Here is a 19078-nt window from a genome sequence, read left to right as displayed (position 1 = left end):
CGAAAAGGGATAGATTCAGAAGTAACCTCAGAAAATACCTTTTCACGGAAAGGGTATAAATGTTTGGAATGGCCTCCCAGTGGAAGTGGTGGAGAAAAAAAGTGTATCTGAATTGAAGACAGCTTGGAACAAGTACATTGGATCTCTAAGAGAGAGGAGTGAATAGTGGATGGCATGGTTGGGCTGATTAAAAAAGCCAGGTGGTCTTTATCTGCCTTAAATTTTCTCTGTTTATGTTTTATATGGCTTTAGACTCCAGTCTTAACAAAGGAGTGTGAGTTCATAAATGTGATAAGAAAATAAGAATTGCCGTTGCTGGGTCAGACCGGTAGTCCTTCGTGCCCAGCAGTCCGCTCACGCGGCGGCCCTCTGGTCAAAGACCAGCGCCCTAACTGAGACTAGCCCTACCTGCGTACGTTCCGGTTCAGTAGGAACTTGTCTAACATTGTCTTGAATCCCTGGAGGGTGTTTTCCCCTATGACAGCCTCCGGAAGAGCGTTCCAGTTTTCTACCACTCTCTGAGTGAAGAAGAACTTCCTTATGTTCGTACGGAATATATCCCCTTTCAATTTTAGAGAGTGCCCTCTCGTTCTCCCTACCTTGGAGAGGGTGAACAACCTGTCCTTATCTACTAAGTCTATTCCCTTCAGTACCTTGAACTTTTCGATCATGTCCCATCTGTGCCCCATTGGTGAAAACTGTTGCAATAATGGCTGACCTACAAGAGATCCGCCAGACTAGTTGTTGTGAATGAAGACTGCTGGTACCATAGCCCCAATATGGTTCAACTCGAACTGAGTTGAATACCAACCTCAGAGAATAAAAATGTTATCAAAAATGTTTTTTGATCCCAAATTTCAGCACATGATTTTTCAATATATATATTATAAGCATACTTGGGAATTCTGTAGGCCTGACCCACAAACTTCAGGAACTGGATCTCCAAGCATACTTTGGACAAGGTGCTGATGCTGAATTTGACCCAAGGTAAAACTGGTTTCTGCTCTTTGGGTCCTCTGAAGCCAAGGTTGCTACAGAGACAGTTCTCATACTCCCCCCCCCCCCCCCCCGTTCTCCCTTCATTCCCCCTCCCCCCCCCCCCCCCACCTCCATGCTGGGCTTCTGAAAACTGTTACTACAATAACTAGGGAATTGTGAGGGAATACTTATAAGGCTCCTTTTACTAAGCTGTGTTAGGGCTTTAACATGCTCTACATTGATGCACAGGCTAGACCTTAACGCCACCATTGAGCTGACATTAGTTCTAGCTGCGTAGCGTGCAATGTAGCGCGTTGTAATTTCCTGCTTGCGTTAAAAACACTAGCGCACCTTAGTAAAAGGAGCCTATAGTATCACAGGCTCAGTAAGATTTCATTATGCTGGAAAAAAAATGAGAAGAACTTGCAAGAAATCCCTATTCCCCAGTTCTATCCTCTCCCTAAAAATATATCATACAAAAAATAAAAATTGGTTTATAAAACACCTCTGTTGCTTTTCAGGATTTTTACCTCAACTCTGTGTCTTTTTATGCTTTGACTAATCCATGATTTCTCTTCATAAATATACCACAACAAAAATTACTAAATTATATCCCAACCTTATAAACTGTCAAGTGAGTGAGTGACTTTTCCAGGCGGAAGCCTATAGAACACCTAATCATTATCTCTTTGCTTATAGTAACATGTTATTGCTGCAACCGCAGCTTCCTTTCATTTCGTTCATTTAAAAATTTGCCAGGCTGCCTTTTGATCATGGACAATTTTCCAAGTAATGGCATCAGAACACAATCTGATTTATGTAATATTTTAACTGACCTAAACCAAATGGGTCCATTTCCCTACAGAAAATATAAAGGAGGATTTTTAAGTATTGTATGAGCCGGGAGTCACTAAGGGGCCTATTTTCTAAATTGTTTTGTGTTTTTTAACATGACTTTTAACATTACGGCATAGTGTCTTGTTAGTATGTATGATAAAACGCATTGAGGCCTTGATTCTATGAATGGTGTCCAACACCTAGGGACTGGTCCGTGCGGTTGTCAGTCAACTGCTAGACACCGTTTATAGAATCGTGCCTAGCAGCACCAGTATCAAGAAAGGAAAAAATCACTCTATAGACCTGTTCAAAGAGTAAAGTTGATTGAATGATGTAACTCAGTTCACCAAAACTTGCTCAGAATCAAGGAGGGGAAAACTGGGGCGAGCCCCAGAAAAACCACCTCACAGCCCAATCATCGCATGAAGGGTAAACAATAACATTATATCATTCCATGTATGCTTTGTATTTTGTAAAAAATGTTGACGTTTAAGCACTATAATGACTAGGTTGTTTTTTAGTCAAAGAACTAAGCAAACTTAACTTATAGCTTGCGGGTTCCGACGTGCACGTTTCGATCCTGCCTCAGGGAACACACAGGAATAGGTGGAAAAACATGCGATAGGTGCAGAGATTCTGAAAAAACAAAATTAAAGGAATCAATGCTTTATTCAAAAATGGATAAAAAATTATTTGCACATAAAAGTTGAAACAATCTAAACTTTTATGTGCAAATAATTTTTTATCCATTTTTGAATAAAGCATTGATTCCTTTAATTTTGTTTTTTCAGAATCTCTGCACCTATCGCATGTTTTTCCACCTATTCCTGTGTGTTCCCTGAGGCAGGATCGAAACGTGCACGTCGGAACCCGCAAGCTATAAGTTAAGTTTGCTTAGTTCTTTGACTAAAAAACAACCTAGTCATTATAGTGCTTAAACGTCAACATTTTTTACAAAATACAAAGCATACATGGAATGATATAATGTTATTGTTTACCCTTCATGCGATGATTGGGCTGTGAGGTGGTTTTTCTGGGGCTCGCCCCAGTTTTCCCCTCCTTGATTCTGAGCAAGTTTTGGTGAACTGAGTTACATCATTCAATCAACTTTACTCTTTGAACAGGTCTATAGAGTGATTTTTTCCTTTCTTGATATATGCACCTTTTCACTCTTGTTACATTGTGTGTAACTTGTCCCCCTAATTTTCATATTTGACTAGTAGCAGCACCAGTAGGCATTAAGGCCCGGATTCTATTAAAGGCACTGTTATTGGCGGCTGCCTTAAAAGCAGCTGCTGATTGTATGTCAAATCACATAACAGCGCCATTTAGAGAATCGGGCCCTGGCAAAAGTAGGCGCTGGAAATGTAGGCCAGAGTTTTCAGGGCCCAAATTTCTGGCACCTACCTTTGATGTGAATTGGGCCTCCAGAGGTGCTTAACTCCACTTCTTGCATTAGCCATGACTTCAGTGGCATTGTGTCAGTAGGCACCTCTGGAGGTGCGATCACAGCACCGTTTTTGTAGGTATCGGTAGGCGCCTTGTAGTTTTTCTTAAGTTCACTTGGAAATAGCATTTTGGACTTAACTAACAGCGCCATTTACAGAATATGGGCCTAAATGGGGAAAGTGTTTCTGTTACAGCGGTGATCATCTGTCATCCAGTGATCACTGCATGGTATGGTTTAATGCAGTGATCACTGCATTAAACCTCTGTAAAGAGGGCTCGTTCAAAAGTAAAGGTTCTAGATTTTTTTTAAAACTAACTTTGGATGAGGAATTATGTCAAGGAATTGTTGCCTGGATGAAAACATCTGGAATGAGTAGAAATGCAGTGGGCAAAACTGAAAGGAGTTATTGTAAGGGGGACAGACCTTTTGGTGAGGCAAGTAAGTAAAATTAAGAGGAAAAGAAGGCCGCTTTAGTTCTGAAAAGTAGGAACTGAGAACGTAAGGAATAAGAGGTCAGCTTTCATGAAGAAGTAGACACAATGAAGAGTTATTGAAAAGCCCTTGTAGAATAATCAGATATAAAGGTACTCAACATGCATGAATGAGAAGAGATTCATGTGTCTAGAGGCTCTGTTTTGCCTTTTTAATTGTTCCAATTTTATCTTTGGTGAAGTGATGGGGTTACCCCAAAATGTATAAGTATCGCCTCTGAAGCAGCCCTGCTTGTCGAAACATAACCATGTTGGGCTCATTTTTATCTGATGATTCTACAATAAAGGCTTTTCAATAGCCCTTAACCCTTGAACACTAGTCAAATATGTTGAGTTAATCCAACAAGAAGGGCCTGACCTATGACTTGTTTATTGGCGTCTGTTGCTGATTTCTGTTTTACAAACAAGTTAAAAAATCTTGACTATTAATCTTGATTTAGAAAATTAATGCAGATTTGAAAAGAGTTGGCTGTTAAAATTAATAAAAGCTATAACACTGATCAAAGCTTTACATTCTTTGAATGTTTTGACCTCCTAATACATTTTTGCTTTCAAGGGTAGTTCCATCATAAGAATAATTGAAAGAGAAAACTGTAACAAAAAAAAATCATATTTAGTTCAGTCTGTATGCCATGGCTGTTTGCAATTTTATATTCTTGGATTTGATATACCACTTTTCTGTGATACAACCAAAGCAGCTTACATATAATACACTAGTCTGCATTTTACAACTTTTCAATTAGCAATAATCGTGCCTCGGATTAAGCTTATTGGCTACGATACTGCCACTGCGCAAAGTTATTCAGATGATTTCCTAAAAGTAGTTGTTTTTGGATCAATTTTTTATGCTGATTCTAGAAATTGGTCCATAGCTCAACAGGAAATATATTCAGACATTATCATTACAAAGGAGAATATAATGCATGAGCCCTGACAAAGACCTATCACTACAATGGGTGCTTATACAGCTTAAGAAAAGAGGGATTTAAAAGAAAGACCACATTTTCTGGGATATACGCAAGTGTATGTCCAAGTCCATAGATAACTATGGATCTGAAAAAACAACTCTTATCTGACATAGTAACATGGTAAATGATGGCCGATAAAGACCTGAATGGCCCATCCTTTCTGCCCAGCAGTCACTGTCATGATTAATTCATGACTACATTGTCTTTTTTGGCATTTCTGAGACATAGATCATAGAAGTCCTCCTGGCCCTATTCTTAGGTTCCGACTACTGGAATCTGAGCCCTCATATTCCACCAACACATCCGACAGAACACCAAAGTAAACAGTTAATAGGGACACACAAGCATATGTTTTCAGAAGTCAATTCTTAAAAGCTGTAGTGTTGACATAGGTGATTGGGTATCTTAAACTTGATTTTCAACAGTATTTATCCAGCTAAATGTCTCAGTCAGTATGAATACTGGATAGGTAGCTTTGGGTCATCTACCTGTGTAAAGTATCCGGGTAAAATTCTAAATTCTTTGCTCTGGTCTTTATGGAAGAAGATGTAAGAGATCTACCTGAACCGGAAATGGTTTTCAAGGGTGATGATGTGGAGGAACTGAAAGAAATCTCGGTGAATCTGGAAGATGTACTAAGCCTAGTCTTTGTAATTTTTGACAGAGTGAAAAATCGATCCACTTGTACTCGTTCTACTCCAGAGGTTGTGGTAAGAGCGGATAGCATAGCTGGTTTTAAGAAGTGTTTAGACAATTTCCTGGAGGAAAAGTCCATAGTCCGTTATTGAGAAAGACATGGGGAAAGCCACTGCTTGCCCTGGATCAGTAGCATGGAATATTGCAACTCTTTGGGTTTTGTCAGGTACTAGGGACCTGGATTGGCCTCCGTGATAATGGACTACTGAGCTTGATCAACCGTTGGTCAGACCCAGTAAGGCTATTCTTATGTTCTTATGTTCATCTACAAAGGCCTTATCAGCCTTTTAACATATCCAGTTTGAACTGGTAAAGTTTAGTGAGCAAGTCTCTTGAATATTGATATCAACAGTTTCATATGCCTTGTGAGTGATCCCCAGTCATTTTGGTTTCCAGGATATCCACACTGAATATGCAAATGCTTTATCCACTGAGTCCACTATATGCAAATCTATCTTATGCAAATTCATTATGGAGATCCTGAAAACCTGATTGTGGAGCTTTCTGATTGAGCTGGAAGCATAAATGAGTAGAAGGGAACCATTCCTTTCCTTGTCCTCCTCTCCCCACCCCAGTCACAATTTCCAAAGAAGAGTTTTCTTCCTAGAAGAAATGGCAATAAAGAATGGCAAATTAAAAGAAGTATTTAAAGAAAAACACAACTATTTGGCACTGTAAGATTTTCTCTGTGATTAAAAAAAATAAACACGTTAGGCTAATACAAATAATTATCCACATTAAACATCAAGCTAAGAAGTAGTTTGTTCAGTCATACGGAACTTTTTGTAATTTGATTGGGAAAGAAGGTGGCTTGCTTGCTGGAAGTAAATTTCAAAGGTTTCACTGATCACACAGACAATTTTACCTGAAGTTTAGCTAATGCGTTTTATAAAAACAAATCTTGCCTTCATACCGAAAACCTTGATCTCCAAATTTCTTTCTCCGGTTATCATTGTGCAGCATGATGTGGAGGGGCATGTTCGATATGAGGTCCAAATCTGAGTTTGGACGTTTTCCGGAACATGCACAAAATTCCAGCAGCGAACATAACCATTTTTGAAACAGAAAAGCATCTATCTTTTTGTTTTGAAAATGATCATTTCTCAAATGTGCTTGTCCTTAGTGCATCTATCCTTTTGAACCATTAAAAAAAAGACACGTCTAAAAGAAAAACATACAAAACAAGTCATTGGGATGTAGGAGAGGCTTGCAGTTTTTCAGTTCCAAAGATTTTATTGAGTCTAATAACAAAAAAGGGGCTAGCCGTTTTAGCAGACTTGCCATACATCACAGCAGAGCCATGGGGTACCCTAGGGGGGTACTGCAGTGAACATCACATGAAAAGGCCCAGGTACACATCTCGGCATACCTCCCTTGTAGTGCATAAAGAGCCCTCCAAGACCCACCCAAAAACTACTGGACCTAACTGTACACCACTTAATAGACCTTATTTATTTAATTAATTTGATTTTTATCCCGTCCTCCCAGTAGCTCAGAATGGCCTACAAGCAAACATTCACAGTGGAATACATTTGGACAGTACAAAGACTATACAGCAATTTAATTACAGGTTAAGAATGGAGAGGAGAGGGTAGAAGGAAGGGGGAATTTAAGGGGGCAAAGAGGTAGATTGCAGTTGTAATTTTAGATGAAGAGGAGGATCTTTATTCGCCTTCCGGAAGGGCATGCCTGTAGGTGTCACCTATATGTAGGTACAGTGGGATTTGGTTGGGTTTTGGAAGGCTCACATAGTCCACCATAAGTGTAGTAGTTAGAGTGGAATATGGGCCTGAGTCCCCATCTCTATCGAGGACTACATTGCCCACTAGGCTATTCCAGGAACCTGCTTGCTGCTCTAAAAGGACTAGCCCTAACATCTGAAGTTATCATACAAGCAGATATGTACTATTTCATTCATATCTTTAGGGGTGGGAAGGGGTCAGTGATCACTAAGGGGAGTGTGGGTGGGTCATGCCTTCACCCTCCAGTGGTCATCTGCTCAGTTTGGGCAACTTTTTGACACTTATTCATTGTTAAAACAGGTCTAGCCCCCCAAACATCCAAATTGTGCCCTGGTTATTGCAGAAAAACATCTAACTTATAAGCCTGCCCTTGTCCTGCCAAAATCACGCCTTCAACACCATGCCCCCTTCAGATTTAGGTGCACTGATGACAACCACCATAGAAATCTGTCTACAAAATGGGTTTCAAAAATAGTGAATTGAGTTTGGCGAGAAAAACATCCATACACCTCTTTCTGCCACTTTTTGGATGCTTTCCTTTTTTGAAAATGATCTCCCTACTGTTTGTAGTTGGGGATGAACAGGGCTATTGTTTTAAGTGCAGGTGTATGTACATAATCTGTAGTAAACTTGTGATGACCATCATCTTCTCTCTAGAACTGAAAAGATCAATTCCACGTCTGTGCCATTGGCCACTACCTCCTTCTTCAGAGGGCTCAGAATTACATCTCTTCCCTGGGGCCAGTGTTGCATAGCGGTATGTTGTCTTGGCAATGCAGCAGCATCACTAGTCTTTTTTTACCACAGTGCTTCAATCAATATTTTTATTTTATTTGAAAAGCTGTAACTTTGGCAAAAAAATATGATTTTTTTTTTTTTTTGGGGGGGGGGGGCAAAACTACAGTGTTTTTATTTTCTCATGACAGCCACATCTACTTTCTAGACTAGTAGTTCTCAACCTTGTCCTAGGGATACATCCAAGCTGTCAGGTTTTCAAGTTACCCAATATTAATTTGCACAGTACATTTCTGAAAACCTGGCTAGCTGACAGTATCCCAAGGGCTTGGTTAAGAATCTTTACTCTAGACCAGTGTTTCCCAAGTTGATCCTAGTGTATCCCCTTGCCAATCAGATTTTCACGATATTCAATGAATATGTATGAGATTGATTTGCATATACCGCTTCAATTGTATGCAAATCTCTTTAATGCATATTCATTGTGGATATCCTGAAAACCTGGCAAAGGGGTACTCCAGGACTGACTTGGGAAACACAGAGAGGTCTGCTGTTTGCCAGGGGCCAGGATCCGGGATGTCACTGCTTGCATTGACAGACTCATCAAGCCCCGAGACCACTTCCCCATGGTTCTAATCCACGTCGGAACCAACGACACCGCAAGGAGCAGCCCGGACAGCATACCTGAAGACTTCAGGGCCCTGGGGGAGAAGCTGAGGAGGATGGATGCGCAGGTGGTCTTCTCCTCGATTCTCCCAGTAAGGGGCAAGGGCAGAGCCAGAGAGGATCGAATACAAAGGGCGAATGACTGGCTGCGAGGATGGTGCAAGGAGATGAACTTCGGGTTTCTGCACCATGGAGAAGCATTGCAAGGACTACAGGGACACGACGGGCTACACCTAACCAGAAGAGGGAAGAATGTCCTTGGACACCGCCTAGCCCGCCTACTCCACAGGGCTTTAAACTAGGTAAGTTGGGGGAGGGTACAGGCACAAACAATATACCAGGCGAACTAAAATGCCAATACATTTATGAGGCTGAGGAAAGTAGACACCGAAATTCTGGGTCAGGGGTGAGTGCACACACTTTTGAGTCGAGAGTAGGGTCACATCATATTTATGGGTCACATTGTAATTCCGGGTCTAGGGGGAGTACACACTGTAGTTCTGGGTATATGGGGAGTACACATTGTGGTTCTGAGCCTCAGGAAAGCACAAATAACACAAACAATGCTAAAGGTGTTCAAATAGCTCAAACAGGAATAGCCCCACTGAAATGTAACAAAAATATAACATGGAGGGCTATGTACGTCAACGCACACAGTTTAGGAAACAAGATCCTGGAATTGGAAACAGAAATAAGGAATGCCGACCTGGATGTGGTGGCGATATCCGAAACCTGGCTCACAGACTCCCATGGGTGGGACATGGTCATACCGGGTTACAACTTGCTTCGCCGGGACAGAGAGGGTAGGATGGGAGGGGGTGTAGCACTATATACTAAAGACGACATTAAGGTTACGAGAATCTCAGATGTCCAGTATACTGGGGAATCCCTTTGGGTTAATTTGGCCAGAGGGAAGGACAAATGCTTGTATCTTGGCGTAATTTACAGACCCCCAAGACAACAGGATGACCTGGATATGGAAATAATCGAAGATATAGAAAATATCACCTTGCGTGGGGACACAGTATTGCTAGGTGACTTCAACATGCCTGATGTGGATTGGGTTACACTTACCTCTGCTTCCGGCAGCAGCAGGAGGCTATTAAACTCTATGAAAGGAGCAAGCCTCAGGCAACTGGTGTTGGAACCGACAAGGGATCAGGCAATACTGGACCTGATACTTACCAATGGAGAAAGTGTCACAGAGGTCTCGGTGGGCGACACATTGGCCTCCAGTGACCACAACATGGTATGGTTTAATATCAGGAAAGGTTTCACTAAATCTACTACACTAACCAAAGTCCTCAAATTCAAGGAAACAAATTTCAAAGAAATGGGAGACTTCGTTCACCAGGCGCTACAAAGCCAAGAAGAAACCGATAACGTGGAAGACATGTGGTCGACTTTGAAAGCAACCATACAAGAAGCAACAAACCGCTATGTAAAATCAGTAAGTAAACGGCGAAGGAACAATAAGCCACAGTGGTTTACTGCGGAGATCTCAGACCTGATCAAGGAGAAGAAAAAAGCATTCATCTCTTACAAACAATCGGGGAAGCAGGACTCTAGAGCAGACTACCTGGCCAAATCAAAAGCCGTCAAAACAGCAGTCAGGGAGGCTAAATTCCTCATGGAGGAGTCTCTAGCAAAGAACATCCAGAAGGGAGATAAATCCTTCTTCAGGTATATCGGTGATAGAAGAAAAAACTCAGGCGGGATTGTACGTCTTAGGAAACCAGACGGAGACTATGTGGAAAAGGATTCGGAAAAAGCCCAACTATTAAATGAATACTTCTGCTCAGTCTTCACCCGAGAAGCGCCAGGGCTCGGCCCTCAGCTACAGACAAGGGTTGGCTCAGTTGACCCGTTTAGTAACTTTGAGTTTACGCCCAGCAGTGTCTACGGTGAGCTGTCAAGGCTCAAGGTTAACAAAGCAATGGGGCCGGACAACTTGCACCCCAGGGTGCTTAGGGAGCTGAGTGATGTCTTGGCGGAGCCACTGTCCGCGCTCTTCAACCTCTCCCTTAGTACAGGCAGCGTCCCGTTGGACTGGAGGACGGCTAACGTCATTCCACTCCACAAGAAAGGCTCCAAGATGGAGACAGCAAACTACAGACCAGTGAGTCTAACATCGATAGTGAGCAAACTAATGGAAACTCTAATCAAACACCAATTAGATAAGTTCCTGGATGAGGAGAATCTAAGGGATCCCCGACACCATGGATTTACTAAGGGGAGATCCTGCCAATCCAACCTGATTAGCTTCTTTGACTGGGTGACGGGGAAGCTGGATATTGGGGAGTCCCTGGACATCGTGTACCTGGACTTTAGCAAAGCATTCGATAGTGTACCGCACCGCAGGTTACTGAGCAAGATGAGTTCTATAGGATTAGGTAACACATTGACGAAATGGGTTGGGAGCTGGCTTGGAGGTAGGCTCCAAAGGGTGGTGGTGAATGGCACCCCCTCCGAAATGACGGAGGTGATTAGTGGAGTACCACAGGGCTCAGTCTTGGGCCCAATCCTATTCAACATCTTTATAAGAGACTTGGCAGAAGGGCTACGAGGTAAAATAACATTATTCGCCGATGACGCCAAACTGAGTAATGTAGTGGGCAAATGCACAACAGACGAAGATTCAGTGCCCGACAACATGATGCACGACCTACTCCTACTGGAGCGATGGTCTAGGACATGGCAACTCAACTTCAATGCCAAAAAATGCAAAGTTATGCACCTGGGCAGCCAGAATCCATGCAAGTCTTATACCCTTAATGGCGAGATCCTAGCAAAAACGGTAGCAGAACGAGACTTGGGGGTAATCGTCAGTGAGGACATGAAGTCTGCCAATCAAGTGGAGCAGGCTTCGTCCAAGGCAAGACAAATCATGGGCTGCATACGAAGGGGTTTCGTCAGTCGTAAGGCGGACGTCATTATGCCATTGTATAGATCCATGGTGAGGCCCCACCTGGAATACTGTGTGCAATTCTGGAGGCCGCATTATCGCAAAGATGTGCTGAGACTGGAGTCGGTGCAAAGAATGGCCACCCGGATGGTCTCGGGACTCAAGGATCTAACATACGAAAAACGGCTTGACAAATTACAGCTATACTCGCTCGAGGAGCGCAGAGAGAGGGGGGACATGATCGAGACATTCAAGTATCTTACGGGCCGCATCGAGGCGGAGGAAGATATCTTCTTTTTCAAGGGTCCCACGACAACAAGAGGGCATCCATTGAAAATCAGGGGCGGGAAACTACGAGGTGATACCAGGAAATTCTTTTTCACTGAAAGGGTGGTTGATCGCTGGAATAGTCTGCCACTGCAGGTGATTGAGGCCAGCAGCGTGCCTGATTTTAAGGCAAAATGGGATCGGCACATGGGATCTATTCACAGGGCAAAGGTAGGGGAGGGACATTAAGGTGGGCAGACTGGATGGGCCGTGGGCCCTTATCTGCCGTCTATTTCTATGTTTCTATGTTTCTATGTATACTAGCAGAAAGCTCACTTCAACAGACAAAGAGAAGTTCCTTTTTATTATACTGTTAAGATAATGTACCAAAAGGTAAAACAGGCATCAGGTAAACTCCTTATTAGTGTGTACAGTCAAACCTCGGTTTGCGAGTAACGTGGTTTGCGAGTGTTTTGCAAGACGAGCAAAACATTTTCGCAAATCATGACTCGCAAAACGAGCATTGACTCTCAATTTGCGAGTCCCCCTGCACGCGAACCAGCATCACCCCCGCCTGCAAACGCCATCCCCCCACACACAAACCGGCATTGCCCCCCCTCGTGAACGTCCGCCCCCCCCCCACGCAAACCGGCATCCCTCGCCCACCCAAACTGAAGGCTTACCCCCAATCTGACACTGGCATGCAGCACCAACCTACAGGAGGTGCCGGTGCCGGTGCCTGAAGATTCTGCCTCTTCCCAGACTGGACCTTGAGCATCTGCGCATGCTCAAGGCCTTCTGGCTCCCGCCTGTCTCCGAGATTCTCAGAGAAAACGAGAGCCAGAAGGCCTTGAGCATGCGCAGATGCTCAAGGCTCAGTCCGGGAAGAGGCAGGATCTTCCGGCACCGGCACCTCCTGTGGGCTGGTACTGCATGCTGGTGCCAGATTGGGGGTAAGCCTTCAGTTTGGGTGGGCGGGGGGTGATGCCCATTCGCAGGGGGGATGTGGAAGCACACCAGTGGCCTCAGGGGTGGGGGTGTCTTTTGGGGATGTGGTGAGATAGAGAGGAGCAGTGCCAGTGGCCGGGGGGAGGGGAGGTGGAACGAATCAAGCGAGTTTCCCTTACTTCCTATGGGGAAACTCGCTTTGATATACGAGTAATTTGGTTTATGAGCATGCTTCTGGAACGAATTATGCTCGTAAACCAAGGTTCCACTATATAAGGGTAAATCAAGAAGTAAAGGCAAATGCATTTAATGGCTTTAATAGAAGTAACTGAGCAATTGAACATATCACTTTTCCACATGGTCCCCATGCAAGATGATGCAATTGTTGTATCATTCATCTAGCTTCTGAATTCCTGCAGAGAAGTTTTTCAGCTGCTCCCGAAGCCAGGTAAGTACTACTTCCTCCACTTCATCATGCTTTGTCTTTTGATATCCAGGTCACAGTGATGCACCCATGTCTCGTCACTGGTGACAATTCTCTCCAGAACACTCTGATCTTCATCGTACCATCTCAGGAACTGGGTCACAACCTCCACACGCTGTTGCTTATGCAGATCAGTAAGCTCTTTGGGAACCCATCGTGCACAGACTTGCTTGTATCCCAAGTCATCATGCATTATGGCAAATGCAGATCCATAGCTGATATTCGAATTTGTGGCCAATTGAGACACGGTTGTCCGTTGGTCTTTTCTAATCTAGGCATCCACCCTGTCAATGTGCTCTTGTGTGCACGATGTTGATGGTGACTAGAATGACCTTCTTCGATTACCCCCGTTCTTCCCGCTTTAAACCTTTTTACCCACTTATAAACCTTTTGTTGATTCATGGTGCTGTGTCCACACCGAGTCAATATCTGATGGTGGATTTCCAAAGGTTTCACTCCCTCTGTCCAAAGAAAGTTATTGCGCGTTGTTCTTTGATGGTGCAATCTTGCAATGGAGCGTCCACGTTTCTGACCTCATGGCTGTCACACGACTAAAGGCCGAGGGCTAAACTGTGCATGGGCAAACTATCCAAAAGGCAATGTGCAAATACATATGTTGGATTTTGCTAGCTCTGTTCCAGTTATCGAATTTAACAATTGCCTTTAATTTTTGATTCATCCTCATGCATAATTTACAATAGAAAGTAACAGTAATTATACATATAAAGAAACTAAACCCTTTCACTTCACTGGAACTCATATAGTCAGTACTAATAAGGCCTTTTATATCTTAAAAAAATAATAATTAGAGAACAATGACTGCAAAGGCAAGAATCTTTCTAGCAGCTAATGATGGACTGGTGTACTTTTGAGACCTTGAGCAAGTTCATGATTAATAAATGACACATTTCTACCAAGATCATTTTTGAAGAAAAACCAAATTTCTTCTACCTTTTTTCATATTCTTCTTGCTATTTTTCCCATGTGGTGTGCCATGCTTAACAAGGGCTCCACGCATCTAGCAAAAGTACAAAAGTATTTTCAGAGCTTAATTAGGCTGTTTCAAGAAGGAAGCTTCAACGGGTCAACTTGTACTGACTGTGTTGAAATACAGCTATTGACACCAGGATTAATAACCTTCTTTTGTAAAAAAGTGCCTATTTATTACTGGCAGTACAACTAGTACTGTCCTCCTATCTAATAGAGCAACAGAGTAAATGAAAGCAGAGAAATACTAATATGACCATCCAATCTGTCAAGCAGTAATTTTGTCTTGCTTTGCATAAAACAAAGTAAGGAAGAAATCCATCTTGCGTGCATAGTTATTTAGAATGGGCTACTAGGCTTGATGGACCATTGGTCTGACCCAGTAAAGCGATTCTTATGTTCATAATACAAGAAGTCTCACTCAACATTTGTCTAATTAATACCAAATATTTGAGATAGAACAGTGTCTCGCAAACTTTTTCTAGCTCCGCCCTGCCTCATTCTGCCCCCTAGCCCTGCCCTGCTCCACCCAACCCTGCCCCCACACGAACCTCATCTGTTCTTTCCTGAGCTCAGGGCTGAGTCTAGAGGGTCTTCGAGTACGCGTGGGCTTTGACATGATGATTTCACACGCATATGTGTTTGATGTCATCATGTTGCTGTCCAAGCATACTCGGAGGTCCTCCAGACCTAGCCCTGAGCTCTCGTATGGCAGAACATTTCTGAATGTACGCTGGGGGGGGGAGGGGGTGAATAGGAGGAGAGGCGCCAGCAGTGACAGACTCGCATTCACAGCACACCCGGAATCTCACCGCGGCGTACTACTGTGCCGTGCGCACAGTTGGCAATACACTGATATAGAAGAATGGATTCACTAGTCGTGAAACTCAAGTGTGTGCTGGAGTGAATTGATGTTAAATACTCACCCCATCTGTCAATCTGCCAAATGCTAGTAATTACAGCATAATCCAAAAGGTCAAGATTGTTATCAACCCAACAAAACTGAAAATGTTAAAATCTAGTTATCAAAATATGGATTGTTCTAATATACCTTATGTACTAAAGTAGTCAATGAGTGTTGTAAATTGAGAAATTCTCTTTACTGTATGCATCAAAACTGCTATGTTTAATAATTATACCAATAGTTCAATGATTTTGGTGCCTATTCGTGGATTTTATCCCCTTTCTATATTTACAGAATTAAATTTTTGCACACACTTGTAATCTAAATTCTATAAAAAATGCTAAAATTGCATGCACAAATTTGGGCATTTGCTCAATTAGAGCATGTAATTTAATTGAATGAGCCAGAAGCGCAGTACCAATAATTGATATCTTACCCCCCCCCCCTTTACAAAACCGCAAAAGCATTTTTATAGCGCCGGCTGGTGCGCTGAATGCTCTACTGACACTCATAGAGTTCTTATGAGCTTCAGGAGCAGCGCAGAATATTCGGCACGTCGGCCTGCGCTATAAACCGCTTCTGCGCTTTTGTAAAAGGGGGAGGAGGCGGTTACTGAATAATTATCGGTGCTAATTAGTTTAATGAAAAATTATGTGCTTAAATTTAGGTGTGGGATCCATTTTTAAATTTTGCACAAGTCAAAGAAGGGGGCATGGAAATAGGAGGGCCTGCGCAGATCGGGGATGTTCCCTGGATTTATGCATGTACAGAATAAGGGGCTGTGCCTAATTTAGGCCCAAGGATTTGCACCGCATTTCAATTGGTATAAATGGATGCGCCTAAACTTAGGTGCAGTTCCCAGGTATAAATGCTATTCAATAAACTGCACATACTTTAAGCGCTAGCAAGGGGGGGCAAGGTGGACGGTCTGCCCCAGGCGCCGTGTTGGTGGATGCACTGGCACCCCCTTCTCCTCTCCGCCCCCTCTGTCTCTTCCCACTCCTCCCCTCACCATGCGCGGGCCCCCTTCCCTTCCCCCGGACCTTTAGTGGTTCACCGCCGTGAGCAACAACTTCAATGTGTTCCTTGCAACCGTGTCAGCTCTCCCACTGTCACTTCCAGGTGCCACGCCTAGGAAGTGATGTCAGAGGGAGAGCTGCCAGGTCCGCGAGGAGCACGTTGAAGTTGTTACTCGTGGCGGTGAACAACTAGAGGAGGGGGAATGGAAGGTCGAGTGGAAGGGAGAGGGAAGGGAGAGACGCGCGCAGCAGGGGGGAGCGGGAGGGTAGAGATGAGGGCGGGGAGGGGCACCTCCACCCAGGGTGCCTCTCACCCTCACTACGCCACTGCTCAGCAGGTTTTTTTTCAGCGCCAATTTGTTATGCTCAATATATAGAATTCAGTCCATTATACTCACCTCCTCAATATATTGTTATTTTTGGCTATCAGAAATATACTGCATTCCTGGAAGAACTTATCCAATGTAGAATTTATGGTCTGGTGGAATACTGTATGCATCACTACCAAATTCAAAAGGGTAATTGCAGAAATACATCATTCCACTGGCGCATTTCTTAAAGTCTAGAGCCCTGTTCAAAACTACTGACAAATAGTAATTCAGAATATATTGCTCAATACATATATTGATCATTTTTTGTTGGTTTAATGTTAGTACATAAGAACATAAGAATAGCCTTACTGGGTCAGACCAATGGTCCATCAAGCCCAGTAGCCCGTTCTCACGGTGGCCAATCCAGGTCACTAGTACCTGGCAAAACCCAAAGAGAAGCAACATTCCATTCAGAATCCTAAAAACAGTAAGATTCCAGAATCCCAAAGAGTAACAAAAGATTCTGGAATCTGAAGTAATAACAACATTCCATGCTACCGATCCAGGGCAAGCAGTGGCTTCCCCCATGTCTTTCTCAATAACAGACTATGGACTTTTCCTCCAGGAACTTGTCCCAACCTTTCTTAAAACCAGCTACGCTCTCCGCTCTATCCGTGATGCTTGTTGAGTGTTCTCTTCCATGTTCACATGTATTTCGCCCGCTGATAATGTGTGTACTGACTCTGCTATGGACTACTTCATATATGTTATTATATATTCATATGTGTGTATTACCATGATTTGTACAGTTAGTTTGTTAATTTATCTTATAAAATCAATAAAATTTACCTTTTTTAAAAAAAAAAGAATTCAGTCCAATATGCACTTTTTCTGCCTAATGCAAACAAATTGACTTACTGGCTTTTTGCAAGTTGTCTTTGCAAGTTTGTATGCGCAAATAGGTATGAATGTATAAGAAGCGATTTGGGAAAGCTGCTACTTACATATCCATTATCTGCAGAACGCAGATTTCAAGGGGGCTTGTTTTAGCTATGGAGTGGGTGTGGTATAAATAGGTGCTTACTTTCGATGAATATGGATATCTCAAAAGACCAAAATAAACTTCCCATAAGCTTCAAATGTCCAAATCTAGATGTTGCAAAATCAGGATTTGGATGTCTGATGCTGATACATGTAAAACTAGCATTGGAGGGGGGTCTTGGGGGGGGCTAAAATCTGAACGACCAACAGAATCATTGAATTGTGCCATGGTAAATCTGGGCTTAGTACCTTGTTAAAAAGTACTAAGGCCAGATTTTAGCACTCTTTAGTAAAAGGGACCCCAAATTAATGAGTATATACCTTCAAGTCAATGTTAAATTTAAGCTCAATCCATATTTTCCCTTGGGTAAAGTTCAAAAAAAAATTTTGCATTATTAGTTTGATAAATTTGATTTAATAATATAATAATAACTTTATTCTTCTATACCGCCATAGTCACATGACTTCTAGGTGGTTCACATCGAAGGCTGCCAAACAAGTGGAGCAGGCCTCATCCAAGGCAAGGCAAATGTTGGGATGTATCAATAGAGGCTTCATCAGCCGCAAACCTGAAGTCATAATGCCGCTTTTTAGAACCATGGTGAGACCTCACCTGGAATACTGTGTGCAATTTTGGAGACCACACTACCAAAAGGATGTGCTTCGAGCTGAATCGGTCCAGCGAATGGCCACTAGAATGGTCTCCGGACTCAAGGGTCTCTCATACGAAGAAAGACTGGGCAAACTACAGCTATACACTCTTGAGGAGTGTAGAGAAAGGGGAGACATGATTGATACATTTAAGTATATCACAGGTCGTGTCGAGGCGGAAAGCGATATATTCTTCCCCAGGGGACCCTCGGTCACAAGGGGGCACCCGCTCAAACTCAGAGGAGGGAAATTTAATGGTGACACCAGGAAGTATTTCTTCACAGAAAGGGTTGTAGATCACTGGAACAAACTTCCGGTGCAGGTGGTCAAGGACACCAGCGTGCTCGATTTTAAGAATAAATGGGACATCCATGTGGGATCCCTACGGGGGTCGAGCTAAGGATCTGGGTCATTAGCACTCAGATCTGGGTCATTAGCACTCAGACTTGATGGGGTGGGTCAGAAGAGTGGGCAGACTTGATGGGCTGTGGCCCTTTTCTGCCGTCATCTTTCTATGTTTCTATGTTTCTAAGAGGGCTGGACAATCAGCGAATTGCAGAATGCAAGAAGTGAGGGTACAACTTATTACACAAAAAATGGATAAAAGGAAAATATGAAACTCAAGTAAGAAATATGGATCTCATGTATGCAACCCAGGAAATAAAAGCTGGACAATCAACGAGTTGCAGACTGTGGAAAATGACGGAACAACAAATTACACAAGAAATAGACAGAGGGAAAATAAAACTTAGGAAGTTTAGTGAGGCTTCTGTTTAGGAAATGAATCTGTCAAACAGTACAGTTTTAATTTCTCTCCGAAAGGCACCGTAGGTCCATTGATGAAATTACCAAGCCAGGACTGCTGTTTGCTTGCTTGGAACATGAAGGACCTGTCCAAAAAGGACTTGTATTTGCAGCCTGTGATCTTTGGGAATGTAAATATGTTACGGTTTCTGGTAGACCGTGTGGGGTTGTGTATTATGAAATGTGGCAGTAGG

General features: G+C 43.0%; 1 protein-coding gene and 1 pseudogene across 1 annotated transcript in view; both read right to left on the bottom strand.

The window, feature by feature from the left end:
- Positions 1-19078, bottom strand: part of SHISA9 (shisa family member 9) — a 452554-nt gene that overhangs the window by 218133 nt on the left and 215343 nt on the right. The window lies entirely within an intron of this gene.
- LOC117345899 lies at positions 4443-4556 on the bottom strand (annotated as a pseudogene).

Source organism: Geotrypetes seraphini, chromosome 11, assembly GCF_902459505.1.
Source record: "Geotrypetes seraphini chromosome 11, aGeoSer1.1, whole genome shotgun sequence".
Lineage (NCBI taxonomy): Eukaryota > Metazoa > Chordata > Amphibia > Gymnophiona > Dermophiidae > Geotrypetes > Geotrypetes seraphini.
The sequence above is the reverse complement of the archived record's forward strand: the minus strand, read 5'-3'. Positions and strand labels throughout refer to the sequence as shown.